Below are 16,495 nucleotides of genomic sequence, written 5' to 3' on the forward strand. Positions count from 1 at the left end.
GCTCTCGACTCCGGGATACAACTGCCGATCTGTGGCGGGGTCGCCCCAGATATAGGTCTGGAGCCCTTTGATGTCCGGACCCTGGTGCCCGGGGGGGGCGGAGAGGCCGGGTGAAGGTGGCCAGACTCTCCTGCTGGGCGTCTGCCCAGCAGGAGAGGCGCCAGGCCAAAGAGAGTTGCAGGGCGATCACACCTAGGGATGGGAGAACAGTTGGGGGTCCCATCGATACTGTCCTCCGCCGGGGGCGGTGAATGGTTCCTGCGGCACCCCCTGGCCAGTTCTTGGTGCCTCGATGTCGGGGCTTCGCTGGGGCCGAGGCCGGGTTGAGCGGGGTCGCGCCGGCTGGTGCACAGAGTCACGTGGATGCCAACAAGATGGCGGAGCCACGAGGGGTATGCGACCTCGTGCGGCTCGGGATGAGGGGTCTCGGTGCAGTTCGGAAGGGTGGCCCGTGAAGGCCGGGGCGGGGAACGGGCACAATCCACGGGGGTAAGGACCACGCCACGAGGCCGGGTCCAACAGGCGTCCCCCCCAGCTGAAGGCATGGAGAGTCACCCATCTCCTTGGGGATTCTCCTCGTCAAGGCGGAAGAAGCGGGACAGGCCGTCGGCGTTGGCGTGGTCATTGCCGGGCCGGTGTTCAACATCAAAGTCCATCCCTTGCAGCGAGATGGACCACCGCAGCAGCTTGGGGTTCTCGCCCCGCATTGGCATTAACCACCGCAGGGGCCGGTGGTCGGTCTGGACCCGGAAGTGGGTACCGAAGAGATAGGGCCGGAGCTTCTTAAGGGCCCACACTACAGCGAAGGCTTCAGGCTCGATGGTGCTCCATCGCTGCTCCCGGGGCAGTAGCCGTCGGCTGATGAAGGCCACTGGTCGGTCGAGCCCCTTTTCATCGGCCTGGGACAGGACGGCCCCGATCCCATACTCGGAGGCGTCCGTCTGCACCACAAACTCCTTATTGTAGTCAGGGGCCTGCAGCACAGGGGCAGTAGTCTTGAGGGTTTCGAAGGCTGCTTGGCAGCGGGGTGTCCAGTGCACCTTCTTGGGCTGCTTCTTGGACGTGAGCTCTGTGAGGGGGCCAACAATGCTCCCATAGTCCCGGATGAACCGCCGGTAGTATCCGGTGAGACCCAGGAAGGCCCGGACAGCTGTCTGGGTAGTGGGGGGTTCCCAGGCCTGGATGCATGCCCGCACTCGGTCGGGTACCCTGTAGGCTCTGTGTCGCACGGGGGGGCTCTCCCCGGTGTCGACATCGTGGACGCACCAGTGAGTCACCCCCGGGGTGAGGGAGAAGAGGGCTGGGTAGTCCTGCAGCAGTTGTTGACAGTCGTCACGCTGTTCCGGGGTCAGGGAAGAGGCGAGTTGGATACCTTTGATGGATCCGTCATGGACGTTGGACTGCAAGAGGTCGGGCAGGGGCTCGGAGTCGTCCTCGCCCCCCTCGTCGGTCGCCAGTAGCAGACTCAGTTCGGTCCGGGCAAAGTGGGGTTTGAGCCTGTTAGCATGTAGAACCCGGAGGGGGTTCCGGGGGGACTCCAGGTCGACTAGGTAGGTGACGGGGCTTTTCTTCTCCACTACCTTGAAGGGCCCAGTCCACTTGTCCTGGAGGGCGCCGGGTTCAACCGGGGCCATGACCCAGACTCTCTGGCCTGGCTCGAATTCGATGGTAGAGGAGTTCCGATCGTACCACCGCTTCATGTCCACCTGGCTGGCCTCGAGGTTGGCTTCGGCCATGGCTCGGAACTTGCGGGTCTGGTTTCGTAGGGTCAGGAGGTATCGGTAGACGTCAGGAGGGGTGCCTTGGAGCTTCGTCTCCCAGCCCTCCTTGACCAGGCTGAGCGGTCCGCGGACCGGATGTCCGTACAATAGTTCAAACGGGCTGAACCCCAGGAACTTCTGCGGGACCTCCCGATAGGCAAACAGGAGGCACGGCAGCAGGACATCCCATCTCCGCCTGAGGGGCTCTTCCAGGCACTGGATCATTCCCTTTAAGGTTCGGTTGAACCGCTCAACCAGTCCGTTCCCCTGAGGGTGATAGGGGGTTGTGAATTTGTACGTGACCCCGCACTGCTGCCACAGGGACCGCATGTATTTGGAAATAAAGTTCGTGCCCCTGTCGCTCACCACTTCGCGGGGAAATCCCACTCGGGAGAAGATCCCCATCACGGCCCGGCCTACCACGGGGGCCGTTATAGTTCTTAGCGGGACCGCCTCCGGGTACCTGGTGGCGTGGTCCACGAGGACCAGGATGAAGCGGTGGCCCAGGGCGGTCTGGGGGTCCAGGGGCCCCACGATATCGATTCCTACCTGTTCGAACGGGGTGCTGACGGCTGGAAAGGGCTGGAGGGGGGCCTTGACCCGACCCCCTGTCTTCCCGCTGGCTTGGCAGGTCTGGCAGGACCGGCAGTGGTTGTCCACGTCTCTCCGCATCCGGGGCCAGAAGAAATGGGTCACCAGACGGCTGTAAGTTTTGTCTTGCCCCAAGTGTCCGGCGAGGGGCACATCATGTGCCAGGTTGAGCAGGAACTCCCGGAAGCGGAGGGGGACCACCAACACGCGGCTGGCCCCGAGTTCTGCCACTTTTTGCTCACTGTATAACAGGCCCTCGGCCCAGTAGACCCAGTGGGTGCCGGTCTGGTCCCCGTTGGTTTGTGCGGACGCTTGTTGTCGGACCCCTTCGAGAGTGGGGCAGGACTGCTGCTCTTGCTGGAACTGCTCCCGGGTGGGGCCCCGTTCGTGTCGCCATTGTGCCAGTTCTGGTAGGGCGCACGGGGAAGCAATCTGCTCGGGGGAGGATTCACTAGGTCCAGGGTCGGTGTCCGACTCCCCCTCGTCGCAGGCGGGGGTTGGTGCGAGCCCCTCGGGCTGGGCGGCACCGGGGGCCAAGGACGAGCGGGGGGCCCGGGCGATCATGGACCGGGTGATGGCGCAGGCCCAGTCGGATTGTCCCAGCATTCGGAGGTGCTCTCGTCGCTCTACTTGAGCCCAGGGGGAACTCTCCAAGTCGTTCCCCAGGAGGCAGTCTACGGGGGCGTCATCGCGGACCGTCACCTTTAGCAGGCCGGTCACCCCTCCCCACTCGAAGGGGACCAGGGCCATCTGGCACAGGCTTTCGCGGTTGTCGGCCGTCCGGACGGGGCACAGCACATTGGGTAGGATCTGTTCGGGGGTCACCAGGTGGCAGCGGACAGCAGTGACACTGGCGCCGGTGTCACGAAGGGCTTCGGCCCGTTGTCCATTGACGGTGACCTGCTGCCTGTACTTCTGGGTGTTGCATGGGATGGGGGTGCGGGGCACCATTTCTCGGCTACCCAGGCAGACCAGGGACATGGCTGCCGGCTCCCATTCGGTGGTCCCTCGGTCGAGGGTTTCCTCTTCCTCTTCTCCCTCTCCCAGGGCGGCCGCCGCCAGCTGTCGGGGCGGGGGCCCGCCGGCCCCGCTTCTGCGGTTCAGGGGGCACACCGGGTCGCTGGCATAGTGTCCGGTTTGTTGGCAGCCGTAGCATGTTACTGGTGGCCGTGGTCCGGGTCTGGCCGGGGTCGCCCCCCTTCGGGCTAGGCGAGAGTTGTGGCTGCAGTGGCCCTCGAGGGGGGCTCCTAGGGGCCCCGGCGGGGGGGTCCCGGTTCCTGTTCGGCCCTCCCCCTCCACCGCGTTGGCGGGGGGGTCCGGTGGGGTTCCTCTAGTACTCCCCCATTGAGTTCCGGGGGACCCGGGAGTTGACCCATCGATCGGCCTCGATGGCGAGTTTTCGTGGGTCGGTCATCTTGCTGTCGAGGAGGTGTTGTCTCAGCTCCACGAAGCAATTGTTGGAGAGATGTTCCCACACGATGAGGTCGACCAGCTGCCCGTAGGTGGTGACTTTGCTACCCTTGATCCACCCTTCTAGGGCCCGGCTGAAAAAGTCCACATATTCCACCCAGGTGGTACCCGGGAGGACATGAAGCGGTGGTACGATCGAAACTCCTCTACCATAGAATTCGAGCCAGGTCAGAAAGTATGGGTCATGGCCCCGGTTGAACCCGGCGCCCTCCAGGACAAGTGGACCGGGCCCTTCAAGGTAGTGGAGAAGAAAAGTCCCGTCACCTACCTGGTCGACCTGGAGTCCCCCCGGAACCCCCTCCGGGTCCTACATGCTAACCGGCTAAAACCCCACTTTGCCCGGACCGAACTGAGCCTGCTACTGGCGACCGACGAGGGGGGCGAGGACGACTCCGAGCCCCTGCCCCACCTCTTGCAGTCCAACGTCCATGATGGATTAATCAAAGGTGTCCAACTCGCCTCTTCCCTGACTCCGGAACAGCGCAACGACTGCCAGCAACTGCTGCAGGACTACGCAGCCCTCTTCTCCCTCACCCCGGGGGTGACCCACTGGTGCGTCCACGACGTCGACACCGGGGAGAGCCCCCCCGTGCGACACAGAGCCTACCGGGTACCCGACCGAGTGCGGGCATGCATCCAGGCCGAAGTAACGAAGATGCTGGCCCTGGGGGTCATCGAACCCTCCGACAGCCCGTGGGCCAGCCCTAACGTCCTGGTGCCAAAGGCCGCAGCTCCCGGCCACCCCCCGGAGTTGCGATTCTGCGTGGACTACCGAGCCCTGAATGCAGTGACCAAGACGGACGCCCACCCTATACCCCGGGCCGACGAACTCATCGACCGCTTAGGGGCCGCTCGCTACTTGAGCACGCTGGACCTCACCGCCGGGTACTGGCAGATCCAGCTCACCCCCGGCGCCCAAGAAAGATCCGCCTTTTCGACCCCGGATGGGCATTACCACTTTCGGGTGATGCCCTTCGGAATGAAGAACGCCCCGGCCACCTTTCAAAGACTGGTGAACAAGGTTTTGGCCGGGCTTGAGGCCTTCAGCGCGGCCTACCTAGATGACATTGCCGTGTACAGCAACCACTGGGCAGAGCACCTCCTTCACATTAAAGCCGTCCTGGCCGCCCTCCAGCGGGCCGGGCTCACAATCAAGGCCAGCAAATGCCAGATCGGCCACGGATCCGTGACCTACCTGGGCCATCAGAGGGGAGCGGGCAGGTGGCTCCTCTCCAACCGAAAATAGATGCCATCCAGGCCTGGGAACCCCCCACTACCCAGACCGCTGTCCGGGCCTTCCTGGGTCTCACCGGATACTACCGGCGGTTTATCCGGGACTATGGGAGCATTGTTGGCCCCCTCACAGAGCTAACGTCCAAAAAGCAGCCCAAGAAGGTGCACTGGACACCCCGCTGCCAAGCAGCCTTCGACACCCTAAAGACAGCAATGTGTACTGCCCCGGTGCTGCAGGCCCCTAACTACAATAAGGAGTTCGTGGTGCAGACGGACGCCTCCGAGTATGGGATCGGGGCCGTCCTGTCCCAGGCCGATGAAAAGGGGCTCGACCGACCAGTGGCCTTCATCAGCCGACGGCTACTGCCCCGGGAGCAACGATGGAGCACCATCGAGCCTGAGGCCTTCGCTGTAGTGTGGGCCCTCAAGAAGCTCCGGCCCTACCTCTTCGGTACCCACTTCCGGGTCCAGACCGACCACCGGCCCCTGCGGTGGTTAATGCAAATGTGGGGCGAGAACCCCAAGCTGCTGCGGTGGTCCATCTCGCTACAAGGGATGGACTTTGACGTTTAACACCGGCCCGGCAATGACCACGCCAACGCCGACGGCCTGTCCCGCTTCTTCCGCCTTGACGAGGAGAATCCCCAAGGAGATGGGTGACTCTCCATGCCTTCGGCTGGGGGGGACGCCTGTTGGACCCGGCCTCGTGGCGTGGTCCTTACCCCCGTGGATTGTGCCCGTTCCCCGCCCCGGCCTTCACGGGCCACCCTTCTGAACTGCACCGAGGCCCTTCATCCTGAGCTGCACGAGGTCGCATACCCCTCGTGGCTCCGCCATCTTGTTGGCACCCACGTGACTCTGTGCACCAGCCAGCGCGACCCCGCTCAACCCGGCCTCGACCCCAGCGAAGCCCCGACATCGAGGCACCACGAACTGGCCAGGGGGTGCCGCAGGAACCATTCATCGCCCCCGGCGGAGGACAGTATCGATGGGACCCCCAACTGTCCTCCCCTCTCGAGGTGTGATCGCCCTGCAACTCCCTTGGGCCTGGCGCCTCTCCTGCTGGGCGTCTGGCCACCTCCACCCGGCCTCTCCGCCCCCACCGGGCGCCTGGGTCTGGACATCAAAGGGCTCCGCCACAGATCGGCAGTTGTATCCCGGAGTCGAGAGCCCTGCTGATTGAATCGCGGCTGACCCTACGGAGAAGAACTCTTGTCGGAACCATCACGAGCCCTGCTGACCGCGTCGCGGCTCCTTCTTGTGAACACTTTGAAGCCACCTGGAACATCGGAGCCCTGCTGACGCTGTCGCGGCCCAACCTCGCTGAAACCTCCCTCGGAGCCCTGCTGACGACGTCGCGGCTCGAGCTGAGGAGAAACCATCTCGAGAGCCCTGCTGATTGGATCGCGGCTCTCCACGAACTATACGCCAGAGCCCTGCTGACGCCGTCGCGGCTCGACCCCTCCGAGATCCGGAGGTCCTCCAGCTTGAGGATAAGAACTGGGCCCCAGGTACCCTCGTACCGCACTCCTGCCAAAGACTGTCCCGCTACCCCTACCCTTCCAAAGAGACACTGAGACTTTTGGTGGATCCCTCGATCCCTTCGTGTAAATATTGACCTCGTAACCTTTTTATTGCTGATAAAGAATTGCTTGTCTTGAGACAACCTCCTTGAGTCCTGTGTGGTGGTCTTACTGTGCTAGTACGTGATAGGAGAAGGATCTCTCAGGAGACTTCTCGGCAGCGCTCGGCTACTTCGTACAGTGTGAGGGCCCCCCTTGGTGGTCTCGCCGACTCCTCGGGGTCCGCCTTCCAACAATGGGTAGCTAGTGGGTACTGGCTGGTACGTACTGCGTTCGGCTCGGATCCCGTCGCTGGCCTCCAAATGTTGAAAGGCGGACCCCGAGGAGTCGGCGAGACCACCAAGGGGGGGCCCTCACACTGCACGAAGTAGCCAAGCGCTGCCGAGAAGCCTCCTGAGTGATCCTTCTCCTATCACGTACTAGCACAGTAACACCACCACACAGGACTCAAGGAGGTTGTCTCAAGACGAGCAATTCTTTATCGGCATTAAAAGGTTACGAGATCGATATTTACACGAAGGGATCGAGGGATCCACCAAAGGTCTCAGTGTCTCTTTGGAAGGGTAGGGGTAGTGGGACAGTCTTTGGCAGGAGCTCAGTACGAGGGTACCTGGGGCCCAGTTCTTATCCTCAAGCTGGAGGACCTCCGGATCTCGGAGGGGTCGAGCCGCGACGGCGTCAGCAGGGCTCTGGCGTTCAGTTCGTGAGGAGCCGCGATCAGGTCAGCAGGGCTCTCAAGGTGGTTTCTGCTCAGCTCGAGCCGCGACGTCGTCAGCAGGGCTCCGAGGGAGGTTTCAGCGAGGTTGGGCCGCGACAGCGTCAGCAGGGCCCCGATGTTCCAGGGGGCTTCAAAGTGTTCACAAGAAGGAGCCGCGACGCAGTCTGCAGGGCTCGTGATAGTTCCAACAAGAGTTCTTCTCCGTAGGGTCAGCCGCGATTCAATCAGCAGGGCTCTCGACTCCGGGATACAACGGCCGATCTGTGGCGGGGTCGCCCCAGATATAGGTCTGGAGCCCTTTGATGTCCGGACCCTGGCGCCCGGGGGGGGCGGAGAGGCCGGGTGGAGGTGGCCAGACGCCCAGCAGGAGAGGCGCCAGGCCAAAGAGAGTTGCAGGGCGATCACACCTAGGGATGGGAGAACAGTTGGGGGTCTCATCGATACTGTCCTCCGCCGGGGGTGGTGAATGGTTCCTGCGGCACCCCCTGGCCAGTTCTTGGTGCCTCGATGTCGGGGCTTCGCTGGGGCCGAGGCCGGGTTGAGCGGGGTCGCGCCGGCTGGTGCACAGAGTCATGTGGATGCCAACAAGATGGCGGAGCCACGAGGGGTATGCAACCTCGTGCGGCTCGGGATGAGGGGTCTCGGTGCAGTTCGGAAGGGTGGCCCGTGAAGGCCGGGGCGGGGAACGGGCACAATCCACGGGGGTAAGGACCACGCCACGAGGCCGGGTCCAACACTAAGGATCTGCTCCCTCATAATCAAGTTGTACAATCCTGTATAGTCCTACACCTTGCTGCCAGTTAACCAACCTTCTAAAGCCTTAGTGGCACAATCCACAAAATCAGACCAGTCCTGTGTCTGTGTCTTCTGGGTGTCTCTGAGCAACAACCTGTATTGTTCAGTCGTTAGGCCAAACCCATCAATCAGAGCACTCTTCAGGACAGTGTAATTGTCAGCATCCTCATCACTAACTGTGAGGAGCTTGTCTCTACCTTTCTCAGAGAAGGAGAGCCACAAGATAGCTGCCCACTGACTTTGGGGTACCTGCTGTAATTTGCAGGCTCTCTCCAAAGCAGTTATCCATTTGTGGATGTCATCCCAACACTTGTAGGGAGGGACAATCTTGCTCAGGTTTCTATTATCATAGGCCCTGTCTCTATCCTTAGGGATATTGCTGCCACCAGTGGGATCTAACCCACTTAACTTTTGTTCTCTGGCCAGAGCAACCTTCTCTTTGGCAAGGGCAAGTTCTTCCCTTTCAATCCTCAGATTGGCTTCTCTCATTCTGGCCTGATGCTCTTTTCTCTGTGGGGAAGTCATTCCCCTGTGAGAAGAGGCATGGGAGCTATTAGAGACACGGGAGTGGACAGATTCCCTTGAAGGGGATTTTCCTCTCCTGCTTCTCTGCTTAAGTCCACCTGTGGGTCTGAATGGGGGGATCCCATTCAGACTCCCATGTAGGCTTACGTTAGCCTGGCTAAGTCTCCCTACTTTAACCTGGCTTTCTACCTCATCTTCTGAAGTCTCCTCTGACTCATCTGTATCAGTATGGTGAGGGGAATCTCCTGTTGAGGGTAGGCCCTCATTGGTACCTAGGGTACCATCTTGGGAGGCTTTCTGAATATCATATTCTTCTAGGAGCTCCACTAGATAGATGAGGGTAGGGTTTGAACCCTGTTTTAACTTTCTGGAGGTACACAATTGTCTCATCTCCTGAAAAGTTAGGGTATCATATCTGGAGGGTATCTTTCTAGGAAGGTCCTCCCCTGAGAGAGTATCATCTTGATCTCCTCTCAGAGACATGATCTAGTGAGGGTGTGGTGTGTGCACCTACCTACACTAGTTGTATCTACTAAACCTCTCTAATAGTTGTAGTCAGGGTGTGCTAGGCCCTTCAACCTACAACAACTAAGTCCAGTGGGACTTAAGAATTTATAATCTATGTTATATGTACCTAACAATATCTGTGTGATCTTTCAATTTAGTATCTCAAGATTACAATGGCATTAACAACAGCAAGCTCAGATCCCCCCGCTGCCACCAATGTGAGAAAGTGGCATGATATATGATGTCACTAGTTCTAGTGTACACCCTGTATCAGCCCAAACAACCCTTATGGTGATTGGTTGTAAAGTCAACCTTATAGACCAGCTATCCTAGTGGTAGCATGGACAAGAGCAGTCTTAGGCTAAACTCTGTATGGCATGTGAAGCCAGCTGTTATACCATTTGTAATCCCTTGAATACCAAATGAAAGGACACCACAACAGATATATATATAAATAGAATGTATTTATTCTAGTCAAAATATCCTCAGCACTCTTTATGAGATTCGAGCTAAGTACAACACAGTCTTATTTAAGCATACATTAAGTCACACAGGTAAGTAATACAGTTAGGCCCTAGGGGCCACACAAACCATATACTAAGTAAGTGGTATAAGAACCACTGTCACGAACACAGGATAGGCCTTGGCCTAGGGAATCGCTGGGGCTACACTATACTACCAAAGGTTAGGAAGTGGGAGGCCCACGGGATTCAGGTGCAGAGTGGAAACACTCACGCATAATGCGTAAAAGTCGATAGAAATAGTAACAATTAGAAATTAAGAGTTTTAGGACACTTCTGGAGTAACTAGGAAGTCGAGACTTGGAAACTAGACCCTAGGATAGTCAATACCCTTGTGAGCACCGGAGTACTCAAGTTACCAAGCCCACGGGCTGCGGGTGCATAGGTGTGAACTTGCGTCGGGTTTCGTCGTTGACTCCTATGGATGCCTGAAGAAAAGTTGCTGAGAGGCAGTCAGTGAAGAGTGTCCGGTGGATCCCAAGGCGGGGATCAAGAAGGAAGGTACCTGCAAGCAGAAGGGACAGAGTCTAGGTCACGAGCCAGGAGCCAGGAAGGAACCAGGCGATGTCGTGAAGATGCAGGTGAAGAGGTGAAGCTTGTCGCAGCAGCCACGGGTACCAGGAGGCATCGAGGATGACCAGGACCAGGAGGTGAGCTGTTCCACGAACGCTCTTACTGTCGGCGGCGTCGATGTCGAGTTAGGACCCAACAAGCCTTGGCAAGCGGAACCCATGCAGAATGGAGGACTTGCTTCTGGTGCAGACCAGGAAGGTCTGGGGTGCTTCTCTTTCACAGAGGAGCGGGTGCCAGTCTGGAGGAGCCGGACCAGCAAGATGAAATCAAAGGTTCGTCGTCGCAGAGGTGACTAGCCAACGGGCCAGCAACCGGACAACACATCGAACAACTCAAGTGCAGAAGGGCCCCACGTAGAACACGTGAAGTGTGGGGAGCTGATCTTCTTTGCAGATGGTGCTTGGGATTGGGGCTTCTCAATTCCCCAAGCACAGCCTCGAGGAAGCCTCAGAAGTCGCGTTAGTCAGTTACTAGCCACTTTTCCCAAATCGCCGGTCCCACGTCCCTCGTCGCCTCCACGGGTCTCAGCTTCGCTGTAGATGTGGATCTGGTTCAGAGGTGTCTGGATGTCTCGGCGCTGGTCAGACTCTGCAGTCGTCCCTCGCAGGATTCAGTCGCAAAGCAAGCAGCGGTCGCTGGATGGTGCCTGGTTGCCCAGGGTGGTCACTCCTTGGCCACAAGGGAGATTCTTCAGTCTTCTTCCTGAGGTCGAATGTCGAAGGTCCAGAGTTTCTGTTCAAGTTGCAGATTCAGGATAATCTAATTCTGCAGGGCTCAGCTACCTACTGATATACTGGGCTAGTGGGCTGGGCTACCTGCATGGTCCTTCCTATGGGTGGGACCAGGAAGGGGAGTGGTTACACCCCCTTTCCTTTGTCCAGTTTCGTGCCAGAGCTGGGGCTGGAGTGCCCCAGCGCCGGTTTGAACTGGACTATGCATGGGACACCTTGTGTGCCCCAGGCAGTGTCTAGTTTCTTTCATCCCTCCCTGCCCCAATACACTAAGGCCTGTCTGGGGTGGTGCTAGCACCTCCCAAGGCAGGAAACCTATTGTACAAGCCTCCCTTGCTGGAAGGACTCCCAGCAGCAGGAGGTCAGACTTGTGTCTGTGGCAGCAGCATCCATTTTGTGATGCTGGGGCTCTGGTTAACTTTAACCGGGTAAGTAGGTTTCAACATGTCTTCTCCCTCTAGAAGGGAGAAATAATATCCTCATCGCCAGAAATGGTATGGGGGTATTATTCCAGACACCTTACACGACATGTTTTGATAAAGCCAAACCATAGTTACCATAACCGTTTAAGATTATAAGGTACTTTAAGAGTATATGGTAGGCTATATCATAGAACAGCTATAAGGACATGGTTCCGAAAGCTGCAGACAGGCTCAGCTCATGCTCATGCTAGAGCACCATCTCACATGTTACCAAGCACTCTGTCTCCAGGATTGTTAAGGCCTGCCATAGGAGTGGCTGATATGTACACATGTGTCTATTTTAAGGGTAGATATAGGTATACTATATCTAAGCAAGGGGTGATTACACGACCTTGCCCCAGCTGAGTGATCAGCCAGTTGTGTCTGATTGGAAGGCCAGGCCAGGGGTGGCATAATACATGCTGCAGCCCCTGGGAGGCCTAGGGTACACCTATGCCCTGGGTACCTAGGGTACACTGTACAGGGTCCAATAAGGTGATCCTTACCAATTGGGTATGTACCTAGGGTACATGGAGTCCATTTTAAAGAGAGAGCAGACTGCCTGAGACCCTGAATGGCAGGGTCTCAGGCCAACTAAGTCGAAAAACCAGCTAGACACTAGGCAAAAAGTCGGGGGTAACCATAGTCAGATATTCACCTTCCTACACCTACCCACAGCTAAGCCCTCAAGTACCCTAAGGAAAGGGTTGGAACGATTCAGGGGGCCCTCCCAGAGGAGAGGCTGGACAGTGGGGAGGATACTGTGAGAAGTTGGCCTGGTATATGCTTACCACTAATTAAAGTGGGCAACTTGTACCAGTCCAAACAACCCTTATTGATTTTTTATTTATTTTTTTTTAATAATTGTTATTGTTTTTCCAAAGAAGCAAGAAACGGGGCTTCGGTTACATGCCCCTGACATGTTGCAAAATCACAGTGCAAATCAGGTTATGCATGGCATCTCTGAATATCGTAGGATATATAGGTCAACTAGTAAGGCACTTCACGCTGTTACCACGTTAGTTAGTTCAAACAACCCTTATTGATAATTAGGTTAAAGACAACCTTTACTGAAAGCTATCCTAGTGGTAGCTATGGAGAGCAGCCTTCAGGCTAAGTCTCGAAGGAATGTAAAGCAGCTTGTTTTACCAGATCAGAACCTCCTGAATGACCAAATGAAAGGAGAACCACACAAGAGATATATAAATAATATGTATTTATTACTAAACACTATCTTCTAATCTTTATGAGATTGATTAGAGTACAAAGCACACAATATTAAATCACTAGAACGACAGTAAATAGCTCCAGGGGGAGACCAAACCATATACTAAGAAAGTGGTATAACAACCATGACTTAACTAGACACAGTGCCTATAACACGTAGAATCGCTGGGATCCCTAGGAATCACCCAAAGTAGTGACACAGGGGACCCACGGAGGATGGGTGCAGTGTGTGAACACAGGCACGAGCTCCATACAATCTTATGGGAAAGTTGCAGTTGGAATTTTAGAGTTTAAGGACACTTCGGAGAGGACTTTAAGCAAACCCCTTGGAACATAGAAGGTTCTAAGGCCAACACCCTTGACATTACTGAGATACCCGTGTTACCTATCCCAGAGGAGCCGGGTGCATAGGGGTCAAGTGGTGTCGGAAACCTTCATTGTTTTCAATGGCGTGATGCGAAGAAGTGCTGCTGCCGAGAAGATGAAAAGTGTCCGGTGGAATCCAAGCCTGGATCCGAGGTGAGAAGAACCTGAAAGCACAGGGGACAGAGTCTGGGTCACTTCTGAGTGACCAGGGGCACGATAGAAGAATGCCCACCGATGTCGGGTGCTTCAGGTGAGAAGATGCAATGCTTGACTCTGCAGCCACGGGGACCAGGAGGTGTCAACCAAAGTCCAGAGGTGAGCTGTCCCACGAAGGATGTTGAGTGCTAGGGGGGGGGTCAGTGTCCGGATTGAACACCAACAAGCCTTGGCAACTGCAACCCACGTGGGCAGAGGAAATAAGCTTTGGTGAGGACCAGCAAGGTCCTGGAGACTCTCCAAGCACTGGAGAGTCAGGGCATGTCTGGAGCAACCAGGGAAGTCCAAAGAAAGTCAAAGTTACCTTCACAGGGACCCACAGGCCAACGGACCAGGGATCGCGAAGGGACCTCGAGCTGAATCACGAAATACCTGCCCACAGAACACTTGTGGAGTTTAGGCTGGAAATCTTCGGTGGAAATACTGCTCGGGTCAGGACTACAAGTAGCCCAAAGCACAGCCTAGGGATCACCAAAAAGCATATGCTGCTGCAAAAGTACACGGTGCACAGGGGTTCGGGTTGCACGGTCCCCACGAGGGATACTGGTCTCAGAATTGCTGAGAGAGCAGATCAACCTCAGAGACCTAGGGAACCCACCTCCTGGTTGCAGAAATCTTCAGAGTCCTCAGGGGCTCGGGAGATGCAAACTGGTCAGATGCATTTAGGTGCCTGCTGCTGCAGGGGATGAACTCCTTTACTCCAAGGGAGATTCTTCAGTCATCCATCAAAGTGCAAATCGTTGAAGTACTTGGTTTCTGTAGCAGAGTTTAGTCCAGGTAAAATCTAAAGTCCTGTAGTCAGGGGTTCCTACTTTATACCCAAGGAAGGGGTGGGACAAACTCTGGGGACCCACCTATGGGACAATAAGGACAGACGGTTGGCTACACCCATGTCCTTTATCCAGTTTTGCGCTAGAGCAGGAGCCAATGGCTCCTGCAACCGGTTTGAACTGGACTATGCACAGGGGCACCAAATGTGCCCCCCGTGCAGACTTCAAACACTTTCAGAGTGCACCCAACCAGCCCCAATACCCTAAATCCTGCCTGGGAGGTGGTCACACCTCCCTGTGACAGGAAACCTATTGTCAAGCCTTCCCCTGCTCGAGCTTGGCTCAGCAGCAGGAGGGCAGACTCGTGTCTGTGGCTGGCAGCATCCATTTTGTGATGCCCAGGTCGAGAAAGCTGGTACCGGGTCTACCGGTGTTTCAAATAAGTCCCTCTAGAAGGGTGGAATCATAACTCCCATACCAGTTACTGGTGTGGAGGTATGATTCCATGGTGTTTGACATCAAACACAACATGTTTCTAAGCAGCCGTTTTAAAGTTAGTATTTACTGCAAGGTTATAATGCACTTAAATATATATGGTTAGCTGCATCACAAACAAGCCCGGAAAATTGGTTCCGAAGGCTGCAGAGGGGCTTTTCTCATGCAGGTGCACCCTCTCACATAAAACCCAGCACCCTGCCTTCAGGATTGATAAGGCCTGTCATAGGGGTGACTGATTTAGAATAGATACAGTGAACCTATATCTAAGTAAGGGGTGCATGCACCACCTTACACAGGCTGCAGTAGCAGACCTGTGGTGTCAGTTTGAATGGTCTCTCAGAGGTGGCATAATATATGCTGCAGCCCCTGGGAGGCCTCTGGGGTACCTATGCCCTGGGTACATGGTGTACCATATACTAGGGACTGATAGGGGTACCCCAGGATCCAGTCTGGAGGGTACCTAAAGTACATGCAATCAATTTAAGGGAGAAAGCAGCTAGACTAGGTTTCTGGCTAGACGGATCCCAGTCAGTCTAAGTTGAAAACAGTGCTACATCAGCAAAAAGTGGGGGTAACCACAGGAAGCAGATCCTACTCTCCTACACAACCCGCCCAAACGTAAGGACATTAAACTAACCTTGACCAGTTGAGTCTTCATGTTCTAAGTGGAAATATCTGGAGAGTCCATCTGCAATGGCATGGTTACTCCCATGTCTATGTTCCACTGTATAGTCCATCCCCTGTAGGGAAATGGACCACCTCAAAAGTTTGGGGATGGCACCCTTCATCTGTTTTATCCATAAGTGGGGCTTATGGTCTGTCTGAACAATGAAGTGAGTGCCAAACAAGTATGGCCTCAGCGTCTTCAAGGCCCAAACCACAGCAAAGGCTTCCCTCTCACTAGCGGACCAACGTTTCTCTCTGGGGGTCAGCCTTCTGCTAATGAAAGCTACTGGCTGATCCTGACCCTCTTCATTCAGTTGTGAAAACACAGCCCCTACCCCCAACTCAGATGCATCAGTATGAACAATAAATTGTTTGGAATAGTCAGAACTTTGCAGAATGGGAGCAGTGCCACACGGCCTGCTTCAGGTCATCAAATGCCTTTTGACAGCTAACTGTCCACTGAACTTTCTTAGGTATTCTTTTGGAAGTTAAATCATTAAACGGGCCACTATGGATCCATATCCTTTGACAAACCTCCTATAGTACACAGTCAGGCCCAAGAAAGCCCTGACCTGAGTCTGGGTGGTTGGAGCAACCCAGTCCATGATGGTCTGGATTTTGCTCTGCAATGATTGAACCTGACCTCTTGTCAGGACTTACGGTAGGTTTCCTCCTTATTTAACTCTGGCCACCATTTCTCCCTCACAAAACCATCAAAAAGCATTCGATCCCTGGAGTTGGAGAGCAAGTTGGCATCGTAAAAATTCCAACATGGCCGCTAACATTCCAACACTGCTGCAGCATATCGCTGTGTAGCAGTCTAGTCATTTAGGTTAATCACACACTGGGAAGCGCGCTCCAAGATTCCACTGTGCACTTCACCGAAGTACTTCAAGGAAGAGCAGCGAATTTACATGGGTGTCGTGGAAGTCAGTCAGGGTAGTTTGCGTGCACACCGAGTTTAGATTTGATGGTTGGTAACATTCCCAGAGTCAAGGTCAGTGAACTGTTTAGTTCTTGTCATGTAAAAGAGAAATACTTTTGAGGAAAGCTAAGTGCATAGATTCTAAATATCACCAGGAGGATAGAGATGAAATAAAAGTATTTAAAACTGCTTCCTCAGTTGCCCTCTAATCCTTCAGTGTATTCTCAGAGGCTTTCATTACACAATTTCTGTCAGAACCACTTTGTTTCTCCTGAACGCGGGCGTGACCTTTCAACACGCCGCGTTTACCAGTGAGAAATGCAAGCATCCAATTTCAGCTGTGTTCAGTCAGCTGAGAC

General features: G+C 55.6%; 1 protein-coding gene across 1 annotated transcript in view; it reads right to left on the bottom strand.

Annotated features, from left to right (window-relative positions):
* Nucleotides 1–16,495, bottom strand: part of LOC146822325 (uncharacterized) — a 670,174-nt gene that overhangs the window by 33,206 nt on the left and 620,473 nt on the right. The gene's annotated exons all lie outside the window — the stretch shown is intronic.

This window comes from Triturus cristatus, chromosome 6, assembly GCF_964204655.1.
Source record: "Triturus cristatus chromosome 6, aTriCri1.1, whole genome shotgun sequence".
Lineage (NCBI taxonomy): Eukaryota > Metazoa > Chordata > Amphibia > Caudata > Salamandridae > Triturus > Triturus cristatus.